This window comes from Betta splendens, chromosome 11 (assembly GCF_900634795.4).
Source record: "Betta splendens chromosome 11, fBetSpl5.4, whole genome shotgun sequence".
Classification (NCBI taxonomy): Eukaryota; Metazoa; Chordata; class Actinopteri; order Anabantiformes; family Osphronemidae; genus Betta; species Betta splendens.
Genome location: NC_040891.2, coordinates 2,368,667 through 2,391,136, shown reverse-complemented (window position 1 = coordinate 2,391,136; position 22,470 = coordinate 2,368,667). Strand labels below are relative to the sequence as shown.

Genomic DNA, 22,470 nt, shown 5'->3' with positions numbered 1-22,470 from the left:
CACAGGTAGTGTACACTTCCTGTCTCTACTAGTTGTGTTAATTTATAATAGTATGTTTATTATGTTTGTTTATGTTTATATATGTTATTCAGCATTATTGAATAATATTTGAATAATTTTAATTTGCACCTATTGGATTTGTCCAATTACTTATTTCAGAATTATTTTTATATGATCTCTTAGGCTCTACTGTTAACCATTTGTACCTTCCTTCTAAACAGCCTTATCATACAGAGTTTATTTTTAATACATCACACATTGGTTTGTGACCATCAATAGCAGTCCTTCTTAATATGCAGGTTATGGAGTTACTGTGTCCATAGTCCCCCGGAAGTCCATTATACAGGTGTTTTCTCCTTCTTGTAGCATCCTGTTATCTTCTAGGGTCTCTGTCACATATAATACAATAATACACATGATTATGTGGTTATACAAGTTCCAATATGATGTAGATACTAAGTGGTTACATATGTTCAAATATGAAGCAAACACTGATGGTAGTGTCAGTTTTCATGGATAAGGTTCTGATAACCTTGGGAGCAATCGTGCCCTCTCCATTTCCACATGTTCATCTCTGTCAGACTTGGGCAGGCGTCGGACCCACATGCACAGCATGTGATCCTAAATACGGCCGCAGTACATACAAAGTGTCTGGGAGCGTCGACGCCGCTTCTCCTCCTCCGTGAGCCGTGCGCGCCCGATCTGCATCGGCTCCTCTGGCGTCTGTCCGACTTCCGGGTTCCGTGGACTGGTCTGGCCGCCGAGCTCCTGATATCCCCTCCTGGGACTCGAAGCACGGTGTCGGCGGTCCTCCCTCAGTCTCTCCTCCCGTTGATGCTCCCGCTCGGTGCTCCCCAGCCTGCGGTCAATCTGAATAGCCAGGGCAATCAGCGCATTCAATTCGCTGGGTAGATCCCTCGCCGCTAAACAATCCTTGACCCGCCGGGAGAGTCCGCGGATGAATACGTCACCCAGCGCTGTGGCGTCCCAGCCGGCTTCCGCCGCCAGCGTTCGGAATTCGATTGCGTACTTCGCAGTCGATCTCCTGCCCTGACGGATGTTCACCAGGCGTTGAGCCGCCTCGCGTCCCGGGGTTACTTCCTGGAAAATCTGCTTAAGCGCTACGGCGAAAGCAGCGAATGTGCACACGCAGGGAGAGCCGTTCTGCCACTCCGCTGTTGCCCATGCTTCCGCGTCCCCCGTCAGATGCGAGATGGCGTATGCCACTCGAGACCGTTCCGATGGGAAAGCGGGTGAATTTAGTTCAAAATGAATCTCACATTGAGTGAGGAATGCATGACAGTCCCCTGACTCACTCGAAAACCGTGTCGGGGCGCCCAGTCTGGTCTCTGGGGCGACGGCCAAGGGAACCACTGCGGCTGAGGTTGCTGTCGCGGCAGCGGCGCTCTTAGACGGCCTCGCTTCTCCCGTTGGGACCTGAGTCAAGCGGTTCACCGCCTCTGTCAGTCCTGCTACCGCGGTCTCCTGCCGAATAGCCCACTCGGCTAGTCTCTGGAGTGCTGCGTTTGTCTTCTCCTCCTGTTCAGCAGATCGCTGCTCCTGAGCCATGAGCTGTGCTCGGAGATTCTCTGCGCTGGCGGAGTCCATTTCTGGCCAGATTGTTCTGTCAGACTTGGGCAGGCGTCGGACCCACATGCACAGCACAGAGGCAAGGTGATGATTAATACAGGTTTTATTTCGTAATGCAGAGTCAGACGTTCCAGGTCATACACAGGGCTTGGTAACGAGGTACAGAATGGAGCAGGCAATCTCGAGTCCAGTAAGCAGGCAAGGTTCGGTACACAGGATATCTCGGTGACGGTACAGGCAAGGGCTAAGCAAACTCACGGTCAGTTGCTCAGTCAAGGTTCTTTCTCTGGCGACGGTAACAGACAAGGTTCAGGCAGGATTCGGCGGTCAAGGTAAGCAGGATCAATACACGAGAGACTAGACATGAAACACTGGAAAGAAGTATGGAACTAAACAATCTGGCGGCTTGAGTCTGTGCGAGGTGGAGGGTATATACTGGTGGGTGATTACTAATTACGGACAGGTGTGGATAATGAGAACCGGTAAGTGAACAACTGACTGAAAACAGGAAGTTAACCAAAATAGAACAGGACATGACGTGAACTGTGACAATCACAAAGTATGTTGGGCCCATGGAAGTTTCCCTCTTGCATGTCACTTATTCCAGAAAGGAGCACGATTGTGTAATTGCAGCAGTGGTTGTATATACAGTTAATAGCTTGCCTGTATCGTTCCGCATCCATCCTGGCCCGGTTCCTTTCGTTCTCCATAGTGGCCAGTGATCTTTCGGCACGTTGAGCCCGCGCTCTAAGCTCCATGTTCTTATTCCGCTGTCGCGGCTCTGCTCCGTATTGCCATAAGAGCCCTTCTTCCCTCCTGCGATAGATTCCGAGTAGTAAGAAAAAAGGTGTGGCGTGACATTGAGGCAATCTCCTCCTCAAAGTCACGTGCCGTGGTATAGGTATTTCATGGGCGTGACAGGTATCTGCCCATTAGGTTACCATCTCCCTCAGAAATGTGATGACGTCGTAAGGGAAACAGCCATGTGTTGAGGTCCTGGTTGGCCAGCTCAGAAGATTCTGCTGGAGATGTTGGATTGGATGATGGCTCCTACTCATCATCATTTTCTGGATGATTCACTGCTGGGTCTGGAGGCAAGTTGATCTGCTGCCATGGGTCGTTGTTCTCCTCTGGATGCTGGGGTTCCTCTAATGTTGATGGATGCTGGTGGCAGTGGTGATGGTGGAGTCAGTGCTGGGGGTGGTGGAGGTATGGTCCTGCGGTGTGGTCGAAGGAGTAAGGTTCCAGAAAATCCCCGGACGTTAGATCATCATCTTGACCTTTTAGGGTGTTTTTCACTATTATTTTATTATATTTTTACCCAACCATAATCCCAAACAAAGTGAAGACACTTGTTGCTGTGCCCTTTTCTCCCCGGGCGGGGCAGCTCCCCTCCAAACCTTCCCAAACTGACCTTGGGAAAGTGATATCTATCACTTCTGTTGCATAACAAGGGTCTCCTCCTTACACACGTGACCCAGTGAGTGCTATTATCCACACCTGCCACAGTGGGTGCTGTTGGGTGCTGTTGTAGTACAGCAGGTGCCATATTATTTTGTAACATTGTCTCCTGGAATCTCAACAGTAATTACTTTGTAAACTTTATGAATTTTTACACAACACAACCCCGCTGGATGCTGGTAAGAGGCTTTACCCATGGCGCAGGTTGGACAGGCGGCCACGTACTCCCGCACGTCCCGTTTCATGGACTGCCACCAGAATCTCTCTCCTACCCCGAACGTTGTCCGTGGAGCACGTGGATGACCGCCAACTGGGGAGGCGTGGGCCCACTGAATAACTTCTCCCCGGAGGTCAGGCAGGACGAACAGATGATTAGGGGGACACGCCGGCGGAATCGGAAGTTCCCGTGCGGCCTCCCTGACGCGTCGTTTCACCGGCCAGGAAACCGCCCCCACCAGAAACTCCGCCGGCAAAATGGTCTCAGGTTCCGTGAATTCCTCCGGTGCCTCGTGGAGTCGGGACAGTGCATCGGGCTTGGTATTTTTGGAGCCTGGTCTATAGGATAAGTGAAAATTAAATTGACTGAAAAACAGAGCCCACGTGGCCTGGCGAGAATTCAGTCATCTGGCAGTTCTCAGGTACTCCAGGTTTTTATGGTCCGTATACACCAGAAACAGTTGCTCCGCTCCCTCCAACCAGTGTCTCCACTCCTCAAGCGCCATCTTGATGGCCAGCAGTTCCCAGTCCCCGATATTGCAATTCCTTTCCGCTGGCGACAATTTCCTAGAAATAAAGGCACAGGGGTGGAGCCTACCTCCGGTTGGGTCCCTCTTAGATAGGACTGCTCCTACTCCCGTGTTGGAGGCGTCCACCTCCACGACGAACTGTCCTCCTGGGTCCGGCAGGCTTAGAACGGGCGCTGGGGTGAAGCTCTCAATTGCTGGAAGACTGCGTCTGCATCAGCTGTCCACTGAAAGGGAGCCTTTACAGAAGTCAATGCGTGCAGTGGAGCCGCGATGTGTCAGGACTCGGGCAGGCGGCGGACCCACATGCACAGCACCGAGGCAGGATAGTGATTAAACACGGGTTTATTGCAATAAGCAGAGTAAGGTCCAGGTCCAGGTCATACACAAAAAATCTCGGATTTAAACACAGACGGGGAGCAAGCGATCTCAGGTCCAGTAGACAGGCAGGGTTCGTACACAGGTGATCACGGCAAAAGTACAGGCAGGGATAAGGCAAAACTCACGGTAGGTAGTTAGTCCAGGTTCGCTTACAGATGGCGGTACAACCGAGGGTCACGGACACGAAACACTAGAACGCGGAAACTCAGGAACTCAGGGAACTCGGGATATTCAGGACACACAAACGACGATCTGGCGGGGAATTGAGGACACAGGTGGTGGTTAAATACAACGGGACTCGATTACTGATGATGTGCAGGTGTGAATAATGACCGGGTGAAACAAGAACAGCTGTGACGTGACATAACCCGGAAGTGAAGCTAGAACACAAAACAGAGACCGGGAGATTACCAAAATAAAACCGGAAATGGAAACTAGAAAACCCAAGACATGATAATGTGGCCAAATGAACAGAGTCCTTTCAAAATAAAACCAAGAACGAAAACCTGACAGTACCCCTCCCTCTAGGGCGTCTTCCACGGCGCCCACGGAAGCCCCCCCCCCGAACCAGGGCGGGCGGAGGGTGGTCACAGGAGGAGGGACCGAATCCCTCCCCTTCCAGGCCGACAAGCAGGGTGGGTGGAGGGAGGACCGGAGGAGGGTCAGAACCAAAAACAACCCGCACAGAACACAGACAGGGCGGGCGGAGGGCGGACCGGGGTAGGGCAAAACGGGAACCCCCGTCACACTAAATTCACGCCCGAACACAGACTGACCAGAAAAACAAAGAACAAGTCTCATAATCAAAGAAAACCAACGTTAATGTCCACGAAACAAGAACAAAGTCCATGAGAGAAGTCCAGGGTGCATGGATAACAGAAACGACGTCTCGCTGCTCCCTCTTAAGGCGGGTGGAGACGCGGCGAGATCCTGCCCAGCCGCCGCTAAGGTAGGGAGGCACACCCAGTGCCCTTGGGCTGGGCCAGCGTCCACGGGGACCCCCCCGAACGGCGATGTCCTCCTGGCGGACGCTGATCCAGGAGGTTGAGGAGTCGGGGCGGACGACGCCGCAGGAGGCAGCGCCATCCAAGCAGCAGGCTGCGCCGAGGGCGAGGCCACCAGTCCGGCAGCAGAGCCAGAGACGAGGCAGGAACCAGAGGCGAAGACAGACGTGGAGACGTACTCCTTGGACCTCCGCGACGAGACACAGGAACCAGCGGCGTCCTCCTTGGACCACCGCAACGAGAGACAGGAACCAGCGGCGTCCTCCTTGGACCACCGCGACGAGAGACAGGAACCAGCGGCGTCCTCCTTGGACCACCGCGACGAGAGGAACTGGAACGGCCGCAACATGGCCGACAGGGACTGGGACAGGAACTGGAACGGCCGCAACATGGCCGACAGGGACTGGGACAGGAACTGGAACGGCCGCAACATGGCCGACAGGGACTGGGACAGGAACTGGAACGGCCGCAACATGGCCGACAGGGACTGGGACAGGAACTGGAACGGCCGCAACATGGCCGACAGGGACTGGGACAGGAACTGGAACGGCCGCAACATGGCCGACAGGGACTGGGACAGGAACTGGAACGACCTCTACTTGGCCGACAGGAACAGGAACGACCTCTACTTGGCCGACAGGAACAGGAACGACCCCTACTTGGCCGACAGGAACAGGAACGACCTCTACTTGGCCGACAGGAACAGGAACGACCTCTACTTGGCCGACAGGAACAGGAACGACCTCTACTTGGCCGACAGGAACAGGAACGACCTCTACTTGGAACAGGAACAGGAGTGGCGTCCTTACTAGAGCCGGCGGCGCTGCTCTCAGGCTCCCCACTGGAGCCGGCGGCGCTGCTCTCAGGCTCCCCACTGGAGCGGCGGCGCTGCTCTCAGGCTCCCCACTGGAGCCGGCGGCGCTGCTCTCAGGCTCCTCACTGGAGCCGGCGGCGCTGCTCTCAGGCTCCCCACTGGAGCCGGCAGCGACTGAGACGGCGTCTACTCCGGAGCCGGCTTGGCTGCTTGCCACCGCCGAGCTCGACGGAGCAGACGTCGGGCCTGATCGGGTGTGCCTAGCACCCGTTCGACAGGTGGTGTCCTCCGACTGGGACAAGACCTGCGCCTGACTGGACTGTACTGGGACAGGGCTCGACTGTACTGGGACAGGGCTCGACTGTACTGGGACAGGGCTCGACTGGACGGGAACCTGGACTGGGCTCGACTGGACGGGAACCTGGACTGGGCTCGACTGGACGGGAACCTGGACTGGGCTCGACTGGGCTGAAACCTGGACTGGGCTCGACTGGGCTGAAACTTGGACTGGGCTCGACTGGAGCAGGGCTAGAGCCCGGACTGGGCTCGACTGGACTGGGCTCGACTGGACTGGGATCTGGGCTGGGCTCGACTGGGCTGAAACCTGAGCTGGGCTCGACTGGGCTGAAACCTGGACTGGGCTCGACTGGGCTGAAACCTGGACTGGGCTCGACTGGGCTGAAACCTGGACTGGGCTCGACTGGACGGGGCTCGACTGGACTGGGCTCGACTGGACTGGGCTCGACTGGACTGGGGCTGGAACCTGAGCGTGGCGAGGCTGAACGGCGACTGGAGCCTGAGCGGAGCACGGCTGAACTGGGGACTGGGTAAAACACGGCTGAACTGGGGACTGGGCAAAACACGGCTGAACTGGGGACTGGGCAAAACACGGCTGAACTGGGGACTGGGCAAAACACGGCTGAACTGGGGACTGGGCAAAACACGGCTGAACTGGGGACTGGGCAAAACACGACTGAGCTGGGGGCTGGGCAAAACACGACTGAGCTGGAGACTGGGCAAAACACGACTGAACTGGAGACTGGGCAAAACACGACTGAACTGGAGACTGAACAGCGCGCGGCTGAACTGGAGACTGAACAGCGCGCGGCTGAACTGGAGACTGAACAGCGCGCGGCTGAACTGGAGACTGAACAGCGCGCGGCTGAACTGGAGACTGAACAGCGCGCGGCTGGGCTGGAGACTGAACAGCGCGCGGCTGGGCTGGAGACGGGGGACCGCATGAGTGCAGGAAATCCTCCCAGCGGAACAAACATGGAGCTGGGCAGGTCGGTGCAGACACGGCGGTGCGACGGGGCTGGGAGGAGGAAACCGAAACCATCGGCGGTGCGACCGGCGCTGGCGTGGTGCGGAGCGCGTCGCTTAGCTCATCGAACCTCGCGCACAGTCGCTCATAGAGGCGACGAACACTGGGGCGCTCTAACACGCTGTCATCGTCCTCCAGAGTCAATATCGCCACCTCCACGGCGCTGCGCTGGTTCTCCGGGTTAATCGCCCGTCGGTAATCATCCGCGAGGATCTTAAAATAAACACGTAGGTCGCTGGGTAGCTCGGCGCAGGTGAACTCCATACTCCCTCGGGTGAATAATACGCCGTAAAAAAAGGCAAGAAAAACAGTCACTGACCTGACCGGAGGCTGAGTGCTGGCTGGGTCCAAGTGTGGCCAGATCGTTCTGTCAGGACTCGGGCAGGCGGCGGACCCACATGCACAGCACCGAGGCAGGATAGTGATTAAACACGGGTTTATTGCAATAAGCAGAGTAAGGTCCAGGTCCAGGTCATACACAAAAAATCTCGGATTTAAACACAGACGGGGAGCAAGCGATCTCAGGTCCAGTAGACAGGCAGGGTTCGTACACAGGTGATCACGGCAAAAGTACAGGCAGGGATAAGGCAAAACTCACGGTAGGTAGTTAGTCCAGGTTCGCTTACAGATGGCGGTACAACCGAGGGTCACGGACACGAAACACTAGAACGCGGAAACTCAGGAACTCAGGGAACTCGGGATATTCAGGACACACAAACGACGATCTGGCGGGGGGGAATTGAGGACACAGGTGGTGGTTAAATACAACGGGACTCGATTACTGATGACGTGCAGGTGTGAATAATGACCGGGTGAAACAAGAACAGCTGTGACGTGACATAACCCGGAAGTGAAGCTAGAACACAAAACAGAGACCGGGAGATTACCAAAATAAAACCGGAAATGGAAACTAGAAAACCCAAGACATGATAATGTGGCCAAATGAACAGAGTCCTTTCAAAATAAAACCAAGAACGAAAACCTGACACGATGCTGCTGAACCGTCTTATGAATTTATGATAGAAGTTAGCAAACCCTAGAAACCGTTGGACATCCCTACGGCACTGGGGAACTGGCCATTCTTCTACCGCCCAGTCTTGGCTGGATCCATCTGGATCTGGAAATGCCACGGTCTTCACGTGGAACTCACATTTCTCGGCTTTTTACAAACAGTCTGTGTTCAAGCAATCGCTTGAGCACCTGATGGACATGTGAGATGTGCTTCTCCTTGGAGTGGGAAAAAATTAGTATATCGTCCAGACACACAAAAACGAAGCTGTTGATCATAGGACCTAATATCTCATTCACAAAAGATTGGAAGACGGCTGGTACATTAGTGAGGCCGAATGGCATAACCAAGTACTCGTAGTGTCCATTGGGTGTGTTGAAGGCCGTCTTTCACTCGTCGCTCTTGCGAATACGCACCAGGTGGTATGCATTGCAGAGATCTAACTTGGTGAAGCAGGTGGCTCCTGACAGCAACTCAAAAGCAGATGACAATAGTGGTAGTGGGTAAGAATCCCTAATGGTTATGTTATTCAGCCCACGATAATCTATGCATGGCCTTAGTGATCCATCTTTTTTACTCACAAAAAAGAACCCCGCTTCGGCGGGTGACGAGGAAGGCCGTATGATCCCTGATGCGAGTGCTGAATCCAGATATTCTTTCATGGCTGTTTGTTCTTTTGGTGAAAGATGGAAAAGCCTGCCCTTGGGTGGCGCCGTACCTGGCCTCAGGTTAATGGCGCAGTCATGTTTCCTGTGCGGTGGGAGAGATGTGGCTCTAACCTTGCTAAAAACCATACGGAGGTCGTGGTAGCAATCAGGGACGCCGGTAAGGTCCTCTCCTCCTTCCATACACGTCACGCTCTGTGGATCTTCTGCCTCGATGGTGGACTGGAAGCAGGTGTTCCGACACTCCGGGTCCCATTCATGCACCTCTCCGCTCCTCTAGTCCAACGTGGGATTGTGTCTCCTTAACCAGGTGTGTCCTAAAACAATGGGGTGATAACAAGACTCCACAATTAAAACTGTAATTTTCTCTGAGTGCCCATCGGCAAATGTCATAGGAACAGGTGCAGTGTTGTGCCTGACTCTCCACAATCTGCGGCCGTCCAGTGCCGCCGTCTCCACCAGTGATGCTAAAGGTGCAGTGTGGATGCCCATGCGCTCAGTCAGCCCCGCGTCCATCAGGCTGGTGTCCGCACCCGAGTCTATTAGCACCACCTGCTGGACCGAGCGGGTATCTGAAAATAATGTCACGGTTGGGAGAGACCTTGTGGAGGCACTGCCGAGGATGGTTCGGCCCCTCGCTATCCTTCGCGCTAGCGATGAGCCTGGTCTTTTAACGGACACCTTGCAGCAAAGTGTCCTGCCTGTCCACAGTACATGCATAAATGTTGGAAGCGACGTCTGCGTCTCTCCTCCTCAGTGAGACGTGCGCGACCGATCTGCATGGGCTCCTCTGTCATCTGAGGTTCTCCCGTGCTCCTCTGGATCGGCTGACCAACCGTCTCCCTCGGCGGTCTCCGTGGGCTCTGGACCTGGTATTGGCGTGACTCCCTCGCCCTCTCCTCGCCATGATGCTCTCGTTCGCTGTTCGTCAGCCGGCGATCAATACGGATGGCCAACGCAATCAGCTCATCCAGGGCGCTTGGTAGATCACTGCTTGCCAGAGAGTCTTTTATCCGGCGGGATAATCCGCAGATGAAGACATCCCCAAGGACTGTGCCGTCCCAACTGGCCTCCGTCGCCAGGGTCCGGAACTCTATGGCGTACTTGGCCGTAGTTCTTCTCCCCTGATGGATGTTCACCAGTCTTTGTGCTGCTTCTCATCCCGGAATGATCTCCTGAAAAATCTGTTTTAAATCCTCCGAAAAGGAGGTGAACGTGGCCACGCAGGAGAACCCATTCTGCAACTCTGCTGTCGCCCACACCTCCGCCTCACCGGTCAGCTGGATATGGCGTAGGCTACGCACGATCTCTCCGTGGGAAAGGCAGGTGAGTGCAGCTCAAAGTGAATCTCGCACTGGGTGATGAACGCGCGACAGTCTCCGGTCTCACCGGAAGCGTGTGGGTGCTCCCAGACGAGCATCGGGAGCCAGGGTGGTGACCACGGGAACAGCAGCAGTCGTGCTCGCCACGGCTGCGGCTATAGGAACCTGGATCAGCGTCTTCTCTCTTTTTTTTTTTTTTTTGTTCTGTCCAGCAGTTTAGCAAGCTGCATATCTTACGCAGAATGCCATATTGTGATGGACAGCTTTGCTTTAACAAGAGGAGTATATATATAATATATATATGGCCCCAGTCCACCACCCCCACACAAGCGGAGCAGGGCCTATGCCATCGGCCCGACCTCATCCCCTGGCACCACACCAGCCTGCAGCACAAGGCCAGAAATTGGTGGGGGTCAGCAGAAAAGAGACCACCCAGGCAGACGATCATCTTACCCCGGGCGGAAAACCGGACACCCCACACTCCAATCGCACCACACGCATACAAACTCACACAAACACAGACGCATACACCCACCCACATGTACAACACACATCATCACACACACACCATAAACTCTCTCACAACAAACTAGTCAATCATACGTGAACCAATGCACTCTCAGATACATTCTCGCTCCCACACCATTCGCTCGATCACATTTGTGGGGAGGGTAGGTCTCCGGCCTGCTGTCCATGTGGCCCCAGGCAGGGACCGCAGCTCCTCCCGAGCCCCGCCCAACCCCCCCAAGCCGGGAGAAGCAGAGGGCAGCAGACAAAGTACCCCAGAACCCTGCAACCCAGCTTGGGCGTGAGTGTGTGGAACTAAAGTGCACTGAAGGTGGGTGGGTGACACCTCCAGGAGCACGACCACTGGCTGACGGTGTGTCCCCTGGACAGTGCACCCCCTCACCCTAAATGTCTTTTTGCAGTTAAAACTGGGTGGTGATCTCTCCACCAGGGCCAGTGGGCGAGGCCACAACTGGCCTCAGCCCCAGGCCCCGGTGAAAGAGCCCACCCCCGGCCCTAAATGTATGTGTATGTGGCTAAGTATGAGGAACTTTGGGAGATAGCCAATTCTCAGAGGGGTCCAGCAGACAGGGCCATTAATGTGAAGGCTCCGTCTACTGCCCCCCCCCGGAAGAAGCCCCAAGATTCCTGGACGAGTATGTATGGCTAATGCAATTAAAACTGCAGAGCATCCCACTTGGGAGGGACGGAACCACTTCCCGGTAGCACCGGTCCCTCCATCAGCAGGATGCCCCTTGCAGACCTAAGTGGATGAATGTGGACAAATGTAGTTGGGAAGCAGAGCACCAGGGTCCGAGAGCCAGGTTCCCGACTTGCTCGCCTACCCATCCCACCGGTTGTGCATTGAGACAGGCACACGCCAACCCTCAAAATGGCCCTACTCTGGCACAGGACTGCCGGTCTCAGCAGTCACCACACCCCCGCCGCAGGGGACCCATGCGGCCAGCCCAGAGTCCACCAGTCCCATTGTCCTGGCTCCATGGGGAGGCAGGCACCCCCAACCACCAGTCACCCCCTCCACCACTGTGCCAGACATGACGCAGTACCCGAGCCCCACGCATCCTTACTTGGAAATGGAATCAATCAGGAGTATAGTTTTCATCATTGATTTGATGAAGCAGACAATGTGTCTAAGGTGGTATAATCTAACAAGCTGTTCAGGTATTGAGTAATGCTTAATTTTTTTTAGTTTTCCAGTTCATAAGGATGATTTTCTTTGCAACACAGAGGGCAGAAAGAAGTGTGTGTGATGAGTTTGTCTCTAGATCAAGCCCACGTAGATCTCCTAAAAGACAAAGTGCAGGGGCCGCTGGGATTGGACAGCTTTACTGGGTTGACAGGTGTTCACATACTCTTTGCCAAAATTGCTGCACAGGTGAACATGGCCAGAATGCATGTAGGAATCTATCTGCTTTGTTATCTGTACAGTGAGGGCAAATATTTGAGATTGTGAGACCCATTTGGAACATCCTTTGTCCTGTATAGTGAGTTCTATGAAGAATTTTGTATTGTATTAGTTGTAAATTTGTATTTTTTGTCATTCTGAATAAATTAGAACATATATTACTCCAGAACGTGTAATTAGTGGTGATATTGAGAGCTGCCCATTTAGAGATCAGAAGGCTCACTGTCTGATCTACATTGGAAATTAAGATATAGATTTTGGATACTGTCCTTTTCCCTGATATATCAATAAATCGCTCTTTTACTGGTGGTGGTTGCATGTGGATGGGAGTATTCTTACTTTTTGCATTAAGTATTGACTTTAGTTGTTGGTATTCTAAGAAATTGGCCCTAGTGATTTCATAGTGGGACACTACTTATTCAAAAGAGGTAAACTTGTCTCTTGTGAAAACGTGTTTTAGATGTGTTATCCCTTTGATATGCCAAGTTGGAAAGTGTATTGCCTTTTTGTTTTTTATGATGTCTGGATTGTTCCAGAGAGGTGTGTTTTGGCAAAGAGTAAGCGAAGATCCATTAATTTTAAGAAAATCCCACCAGGCTGTCAGAGATGCTTTTATGCTAATGCTCTGGTAACAACTATGATGTTTGATTTTGGTGCTGATAAAGGGCAGATCTGCAACTTTAATATTTCCACAAAATGTTTGTTCAATGTCTATCCAGGAGGAGTCTGCTTGCATGGGTTTTATCCATTTGTGGACATGGTTCAGTCTATTGGCAAGAAAATAGTGGTGGAAGTTAGGTAGCTCTAGGCCGTCGCAGCGTCTGGATTTTTTTAGAGTTTTTAAACACGCCTGGGCTGGCTGAGCAGGATCATTATTTTTATGGTGGCAATTCTTCCCGTAAGTGAAATGGGTAAGGATTGCAATCTTTTGAGGTTGGCTTCTATTTGTTTTAATAATGGATTGTAGTTTAGATCAATAAGCTCTGATAGCCTAGACGATAATTCAATGCCCAAGTATTTAATGTTCCCTGAATGGAGTGTGGTGGAAGAGATGTTAGTCACCTTAAGGTTAAGTGGTAGCACTATAGATTTGGTCCAGTTAATAGAGTATTCTGAAAGTCCTGAGAATTCATCTATGAGGCTGATAGTTGTAGGAAGAGACGTCTGTGGCTCCAGGAGAAACAGTAATACATCGTCAGCATATAAACCTATTTTATGATTTACTGATTTGGTCGATATTCCAGTAATTCCTTCATGCTGTCTTATAGCTGCGGCTAGAGATTCAATAAATATTGCAAATAGTGATGGGGAAAGTGGGCAGCCCTGTCTTGTCCCTCTATGCAGATTAAACCTTGGTGAGATCTAGTTGTTTGTTCTGACTGCAGCGTTTGCTAAGCTGTATAATATTTGGATCCAGTCTATGAATGTTTCCCCAATGCCGAATTTGTGCAGAGTGGCTAAAAGAAACTTCCTGTTTACTCTAGTTTATGAGGGGTGACATAATCAATTAAGTTGATTAATCTGTTCATATTGTTTGTTGACTGTCTACCTTTAATGAAGCCTGTTTTATCAGAGTAAATTATATATGGAGTGATTTTTTCTAATCTTCTAGCAAGTGCTTTACACACCATTTTTAGATCTACATTTATTAGTGAACTTTGTCTATAACTCGATGGGAGTGTAGGGTCTTTTCCTGGTTTTTGGAGCAGGCTTATGAAGGCAGAATTCATATGTGTGGGTAATGAATGCTGTTGTTTAATTTCAGCTACCATTTTGTAAAAGCTGGTTGCCAGCATGGACCAGAACTCCTTATAAAATTCAGTTGGGAATCCATCTGGTCCTGGAGCTTTTTTATTGGGCATCTCCTGCAGAGCTTCGTGTAGTTCTGCCAAAGATAACAATGAGTCTAGAGTTGTAGATTGTTCTTCCTTTAGCTTTGGCAGTTCTAGTTTATTCAAAAACGCCTCTATGGCTGAGGTGGATGGATCTATTTGGGACGTATATAACTCTTGGTAAAAGTTTTTAAGGGTATAATTTATTTCATGGGGATCGCGAGTAATATTCCCTTTCTTATTAGTTATTGAATGGATGAGTTGTTTCTCTTTATTATTTTTTAATTGGTTAGCTAGAAATTTACCACATTTGTTAGCATGGTCAAAGTTCTCTCAGCGTAATTGGTCTATCTGAAACTGAGTTTTGCAATCAATTATATTGTTTAATTTCAGCTTTAGATTCCTTAGGTCTTCTAGGATTCTATCATTGGTTGGAGAGGCAGCATATTTAATCTCTAGAGATTTTATTTTTTTCTCTAATTCTAATTCAAGTAACATGTCCTTTTTTTCTTGTGCAATGAATATGAAAAGTTTTGCCGCGCATAACTGCCTTCCCAGTCTCCCAAAGAACACAGGGTGAGATTTCCGGTGTATCGTTGATTTCTATAAAGGTTGTCCATTCTCTCCTGACATAGCTGATGAAGTCTTGATCATTGAGTAATGTTGTATTAAACCTCCAATTCCTGGTTGATGGTGTGACTGTCTTAATCAACGAAATGGACACTGATTGTGATGGAGTTAATATTGGCGTCAGAGACATCTTGTAAGACTGAGTTATTTACTAAAATATAATCTATACGGGAGTGAGAGTGGTGAACTGGCGAGAAAAAGGTATATTCCCTGGATGTAGGATGAAGAGAACGCCATGTGTCACAGAGACCGAAGTCATCCATGTACTGTTTTAAGGTCTGTACTGATTGCCAGTTCCTGTTGCTCACAGCTTTGCTTAGCCTGTCCAACTCTGGGTTGAATACTAAATTAAAGTCCCCTCCTACTATAAGTTTGGAACCAGAGTGAGCAGATAGTGATATGAAGAAGCTGTGAAAGAAAGAGGGGTCGTCAGCATTAGGGCCATACACATTAGCTATGCAATATTCAATGTTTCCTATCAAGATATTAATGATTATATATCTCCCTTCTGGATCTACAATGGTATCGTTATGCGTAAAGTTAATCTTTTTATTTATCAGGATGGCGACCCCTCTTTGTTTAGAATTGTAACCGGCTAAGTAAGCATGTGGGAACTCTGCTGATGCCAGAGTCTAATTTATAATTTTGGGAATATGAGTTTCCTGTAGTAAAACAATGTCTGCTTGTAGGGTTTTCAAATGGTTAAATATTTTAAATCGTTTCTCCTTCTTATTGATTCCACGTACATTTCAAGTGACAATCTTCAGTGGTGTCATATCTTACCTGACTGCTGTGGATCACTAGTCTTGTGTGTATGTAGTGTGACAGACTTTAGGTGTGTGGCGAACCTTAAGTACCTGTGTATTCTGAGTTATGTGTTATCTATGTATGTGCACGTGTTTCCCCTGTGCAGTGGATGTTTGTCTGTGGCTGCTGGAGGGCTACATAGCTGGCTGACTACGTGGAAGAAGAATAGAGAAAAGAAGGATGTTGGTGTGGAGTGAAAGTAGGTGAAGGAAAAAGAGTAAAGGGAAGGAAAATTAAAGTGAAAGGAAAGTAAGTGATTAAGCATGATGGGCGCTTTGCAAAGTGAGTGAGTGAGTGACATTAGATTGACAATAAACATTTACATGAAACATCTGCGAGAAAACAAGTTTAAATACTGGATGTAAAGTTATAACACATAGTTGCGTTGCATCTATTATTCTTTAACAAACTTTTTATATTAAACCATTGTTGTTACATACCACCTGCTAGTACAGCCACGGAGTTACTTCCGGTCCCGGTAGAGCTCTCCGTTGACGTACAGTTTGTCGACGCTGATGACAGCCCTGCAGCCTTCTGCCATGAACCTCTTACGGATGGGGAACAGTCAGCGGCGGCGGTCGAGGATCTCCTTGGGGAACTGATCGTTGACGCTGTAGGCGGTTCCCTTCAGCTGTCTGCCCCGGCTCTTAACCAGTTCCTTCTGCTTAGAGTCATGAAACTTGGCAACGACGGGTCGAGGGCGCTGGCCATCCGGTCGACTTCCTCCGAGTCTATGCGAACGGTGAAACGCCATCTTGTCCACAACTTCCGCTGGGATCTTCATCTGTTGTTTAAGGAAGTTTTTAACGGTGGTTTCCGCGTTTTCCTCCGCCTGTTCTGGAATCCCCGAGAACACCAGGTTGTCCCTCATGCAGTGGGCCTGCAGATCAATGATGCCTTCTTTTATTTTTTTATTTTCGGCCACTAGCTGAGCCACATCCTCCTTTAGGGACTGCACCGTTCCATTCAGGGCCTCGTTCTCGGTGGCGAGAGAAACCACCTGCTGCTGGCTAAATTCCAGGGAGTCGCGGAGGGCCATAAACTCTTTGTGGAGGAGTTCCACTAGCGCCAGACGCGCGTCAAAGCTTGATATTTTTTTCTCAATTGACTCCAGGATGTCCGTGATGTTTTTGTCCGCCGAGCTAGCTCCAGGTGACTCAGGTGAGTCAGACGGACGGAACCTCTTGTTTGGAGCAGTGTCCTTTTTCCCCATTAGTAGACGCTCAAAGCACTCGTCGATGTACTCGAAACTTTCTTCGTTTGCAGAATGGTAAGATGGTTGATTATTTTCCGTAAAATAAGGTAGTTTGTCGCGCTGTTGTTTACTACCGGTGTCGCGCCGCCTTGTTCAATTTCTCGTGCTGTTCTCGCAGAGTCTCGCGTTCTCTCACAGTATTGGCGTCTTCTCACCTGCCGCGCTCTGAGCCAGCCGACTCACCGCCCCCGCCAGTCCTGCCATCGCAGTGTCTTGCCGCAGGGTCTCAGAGAGTCTCAACGCTGCCTGGGTCCATGTACGGCCAGATCGTTCTGTCAGGCTTCGGCAGAGATCGGACCCACATGCACAGCGATGAGGCAGCAGACAGATGTTAAAATTCAAGGGTTTAATACAGAACTCGAGTCACAGACAGTCCAGGTAATACACAGGTAAACACAGGATTGAGGCACAGAGGGAGCAGGCGTAATCGGTTCCGATAACAGTCGTGGGTCAATACCAAAAGGCTCAGATTTTAGTGTTTGAATCAGCAGGCTTAGACAGGTCCGGTAACAGGCAGGGTTCAGCAACAGAAACAAGGAATTTACAATACCAGTCGGGATCAGACGAGAATCGGTGGTCTGAAATACAGAACTGGGTCGGAGACGGGATAAGCTAAACAAGATACTTCTGGAACGTGAAGACATTGATTCAACGATCTGGCGGATTACTGTGGTAACAGGTGGTGGTTAAATATCCTGGTAAGTAATGGTAAATGCAAGACAGATGCGTGTAATGATAACCGGAAGTAATACTAGTGTTAACAGGACGAGACTGGAAACCGGGACTATGACAATAAAACAGGAAGTGAACACAAAAACCTGACACCACTCATGATGAATGCGGCCTAGTTCTAGTTTGACCAGTGTCACCATTAAATTCCTTAGTCTGAGGAAACTCACTTAATGGCAGTAAAGCTATGTGAGCTGTACATCAATGGCACGGAAATGCCTCGAATGAATAAGGTGTTCTTATACCCCAACTCAATTTGTGTGCAAACTGGTTCCCAATTAAGTTCTCCCCACAAGGCAGGTATGTATGAGTGCACGAAAGTACTTACGTAACTGTACAGTATGTCTCACCATTCAGACAAATTGAGGATTATATTTTTTTTTCTTTAGGCTCTTAGAACTCTCCTGTGCTGACTGGTGGTATCCCAGTCAGCACAGGAGAAGGGAAAGGCTATTGTGACAAACTACCAGTTTGTCCCCCGCTGACAGAGCAGCGGCTCCGGACTGTGGGCACTGTGGTGGAAATTTCCCATAAAGAGGCAGATGAGAGAGCTGCCTTTTGTGACATTCATTATAAAAATAAGGGAAAATAAAAATAACAGGGAAAGCAAATCAAAAACATGGATGTTGATGGTGCACATCAACATACCAAAAACCAGCTGGGGAGATCAGTGCATTCACCAAGAAGGTGTGATGCAAAGAGCCCACGATCCTCAAGTTGCTTTTGCCTTTTAACCTCTCTGTCTGACTATGGTGGAATGTCTGTGTAGCCCATTCAAATTGAATGCACCATCTCATCCCTGTCACTGTGTGTGTGGAGATGTTTACATTCTCACACCTGCATTACTGACGTCTGACTATCAGAGAGGAAGGAGCGCTAAGTCTCAACAGACTCAACAGACCTTGGGTTTGGGAGCTAGAGTCCAGAGTCTATCAGGCAGAGACAACCATTGAACAGTCTAGGTGAAATGTCAAATACATAAGACAGATGTAAGACAAAACACAAGATATAATAATTGCAGAACATTAGTTAGACATAATATAAGAATAACCTCTGTATGAGCATGTGAAGAAAATAAGCCAACAATCATATTTGTATCAGATTATATTTTGTGATCAGATAACAAACAACAACGGAAAGGGTAAGAGAGGAGAAATAAAAAGATTGTCACAATAAAGTAATTACGCTATTGTGGTCTCAGCATCATCGTCTTCATCACCAGAGAAACTAAGATCATCGTTGTGGTGAAAATTTCCCATAAAGAGGCAGATGAGAGTTGTCTTTTGTGGACAGGAAAATAAAAATAATGGGGAAAGGAAATCCAAAACATGGATGTTAAGCGTGCACATCAACAAACGAAAAACCAGCTGGGGAGATCAGTGCACACACCACAAAGGTGTGACGCAAAGAGCCCACGATCCTCGAGTTGCTTCTGCCTTTTAACCCCTTTCTCTGGCTCTGGTGGAATGTCTCTCTGCAGCAATGGAATTGTTTGCGCCACCTTATCTCGCTGTGAGTGAGAATGTTTACGTTCTCACTTCTGCATCATCTTGTCTTGTTATCCAAAGGAAGGAACACCAAGCTTCCAAGACAAGATGCATTGGCTTTAACAGCCTTGGGTCTGGTGGGGAGTCAGATAGGCTGGAGCCAGAGTCCTGGTGTAAAAGACAAACATATATCATAAATTATTAGTCAGCTTAGGAACATCAGATGTTCAGACTTGATGTACGACAGGTCACAAGAGATTAGTTGTTTGTGTAAGAATGTTCAGTATTGCACCTAACCAGCACATGACGACTGTGTTGGATAAGAAATAGCACAAAGGCACAATTTTTCCCATTACACTCCCCCTTTTTGATTACACATTAATCAAACACTAAGAGAATAAAAATTGTCAAACATTGCATTTTGTAATAATGAAACGGCCCTCATCTGTAGATGAAGGATAAAAGCTCATTGTAATTTTCTTTTTCAAAAGTAGAGTGTAAAGTTATATTGAAACATCATATGATCAAGGCAACAATCAGAGTAACATAAAATGAAGTCTAACATAAGGTTACAATTGGTGTCTTGTAACAATCTGGTTCTTCCTGTTGAAAAGTAGCATTGGATTGTTTCCAACCTGTGTGTTGACGCATTGACAGTTCGTTGGGGTTCTTCAGGTTGTGATCAGCTGATCACAGACACTTGGGATTTGTTATCACCGCCAGGTTTTCCTCCCAATGTCGTCTTAGTCACTGTCACTCCCGTGATGTTAAGTGTACACGTCGTCCAGCGTCGGCAACTCAAGGCTGCTCGTGTGCGTGTTTTCTCAGGAACGTGTGTGTCGATGTATGGTCTGATAGTGTGATTCATCAGCGCAGCTTCAGGCGGCGCTTGGCTCACACCTTTAGCTGAACGGTCAACGCAGCCTCGCCTCGCGTGTGTGAGCACAGCGAGGGTCGTCCTTCTCAGATCTTTTCGTTAGTGGTTGTTTTCTCCGTGGAATGTTGATGGAGGGTCGTCTGTAGGGTCCGGGACCTTCCTGCAGTGGATAGAGGGGACCCAAGTCACTCTCTCTGTGACCTTCACAGCCGTGTGGGTCGTCAGAAGGACCTGGAAGGGGCCTCACCACCGTTTGGAGTTCCAGTGCTTCGTCCTGAACTCCTGAACTCCTTATCGATCGCCTAGTCCCCTGGTTGGATGGTGTAATGGTCCTGTCGACTGTTTAAACCTGTTGGGAAATCTAAATTGTGGGAAAAAGTGTTTGGGCGGACAAGCCAGACTCCATGGCTACAGGTGAAACCATTCGTCTGCCAGAGTCTGCGTTCCTGTGAGGTAGAAAAAGTTTAAAACACAGGGAGATAAGGAAGGAGAGGGTAGAGAGACGAAATGGGGATCAGGAGAAGGAACAAGGATCAGGAGAGGAAGTGGTTGCCAGGCAGCGACCTTCGCAGCAGCGTCTGCAGTTCTCACTGATGGTGTGAGTCGGACAGTTACAAACAGCATTAGCTGTAGGCAGCAGAACAACATCCTGCAAAGCAGAGACCTTATCATGATGTAAGATAGGTTTGCAATCAGACTTCAAAAGCTTCCTATGCTTCCACAGAGTACCAAATTGTGACACCAAAAGCATCTGTGGAGTCTGTGTAGATGGTAACAGACTCTCCTTCTGCTGGTTTACTAGCTTCAGTCAACGCAGTCAACTCTGCAGCCTGAGCAGAGTAGTGTCTTAGCAAAGCGCCAGACTTCAAGACGCCATGAAGAGTGCAGACTGCAAACCCAACCTGACACTGGCCTGAAGCAGGGTCTCTAGAGGCAGAGCCATCAACACAGTCTGAGGCTCACCATCGTCAGGGCCTGAAAGAAGAGTGGCTGGGTTAGGCACATCACACCTCTTAATAGTAATGTTCAGCAAGTAGAGTGGTGTTGCATCTAAGCCATTGAGCTGTAGAAAGATGTGATGTTTTCTGTTCCAAAAGGATCAAAGACAAAGCATGAGGAACCAACAAGGTGACCTCAGAGTAGCCAAAAATGTAACATGATGCCAGAACGACTTTTTCTGCTGCAGCCACTGCTCATAGACACCGTGGAAGATCAGCAGCAACTGGATCAAGCTTGAAAAATAGGCTACAGGACAAAAGAACAGATGTCGTACAACCTGATTTCTCATCCACTGTTTGAGTGAAAGGTCGCGTAGGGTAAGATCAGGAAGACCCAAAGTAGGAGCCGACTGAAGAGCAAGCATGAGGTCAGTGAACGTTGTTCAATCTCAGACGTCTGTGATAGAAAAGTGGATGATGAAGACGTCTGCATCAGAACCCTGAGTGGGGCCTCAGAGACAGTAAAGTTAAGATCCTAAAATAAGAACAAAGACCTAGAAAAGATATCAGCTCTTTTTACGTGCACGGTTTAGGCAGGTTTAAAAATGCTTCAACTTTGTTGGGTGAGATGGATTTGCCATCAGCTGTAATTACAATGACCCAGAAAATAACCTTAGTCTGAACAAAGTGTAATTTAGACAGGCTCTCTTTGTGGCCTGTAGCATCCAATGTTTCAGTAGCTTAGTGGTGTCTGCAGTAACGCCATCTATGGCTTCCTTTAAGAGGGTGTTGTTGTTTACATGGTCTGTGGTCATATTTAGGTGTGATGACCACTGGTTCACATCCTCTGATTAAACCTACATCATGTCTGTGTATGAGCCACAGGGAAGCAGGGCTTCCTGTAAGGCTGAGTGTTGGGTCAGAGCGTCCTCTGAAAAATAAAATAAAAGCATGTAATGTGTGTCATTAGAATGTGGAGGCACCAAGTTCACCGTTTGTTGCGCATGGCAGGTAGATTAAAAAAGGTTTTCTAAAAGCATGCAAAGTGGGTAAATACTGTACATCACATGGGGTCGGAAATCGTTCACCAGTCTCCACCCCGTTGTCATCTGTCCCCATCATGTTTTCACAGAGGGACGTGTGGAACTGTAGAATAAAAATAAAAAATCTTTTTGTTCATTAGTAAAAGAAATCGCAAGCGCAGACCTGTGTTCATCCCAAAAGAGGGAAGTTGAGGTCAGTTTGTGTGTGTGTGTGTGTGTGTGTGTGTGTGTGTGTGTGTGTGTGTGTGTGTGTGTGTGTGTGTGTGTGTGTGTGTGTGTGTGTGTGTGTGTGTGTGTGAAATCATAAGTCTTCAAACTTATCATCAGGACCAGAAGACACATGTGCTGTACAGGACAGGTCAGATGCATCTCTGGAGGTCGTATCGCATGGAAACAAGCTGTGATGCAGCCTGTGTGAGGGCCTCAGCAGCCAGTGATAAGGGCACAGCTTCATGTAAACTGAAATTAACACCAACAAATGAGGGATTATTTAGAATGTCTGTAGACGTAACCTGCACTCCGTCTGGAGTGGAAATCAATCAAATACCTAAACTACACATCAGATCTCTTCCTAAGAATTTAACTGGGCCTAAGTTTGAAAGCAAAAAGGAATGTTAAGGTGTCTT

The 22,470-nt window shown here is 49.3% G+C and overlaps 1 long non-coding RNA gene across 1 annotated transcript; it reads right to left on the bottom strand.

Moving 5' to 3' along the window:
* Positions 1-17,160: 17,160 nt before the first annotated feature.
* LOC129604803 (uncharacterized) lies at positions 17,161-21,936 on the bottom strand. The gene is made up of 3 exons (XR_008696028.1): positions 20,111-21,936; positions 19,622-20,023; positions 17,161-19,154 (listed from the first exon to the last, which is right to left on the bottom strand). It is a non-coding gene; the product is annotated as an uncharacterized LOC129604803 (long non-coding RNA).
* Between the last annotated feature and the right edge of the window lie 534 nt (positions 21,937-22,470).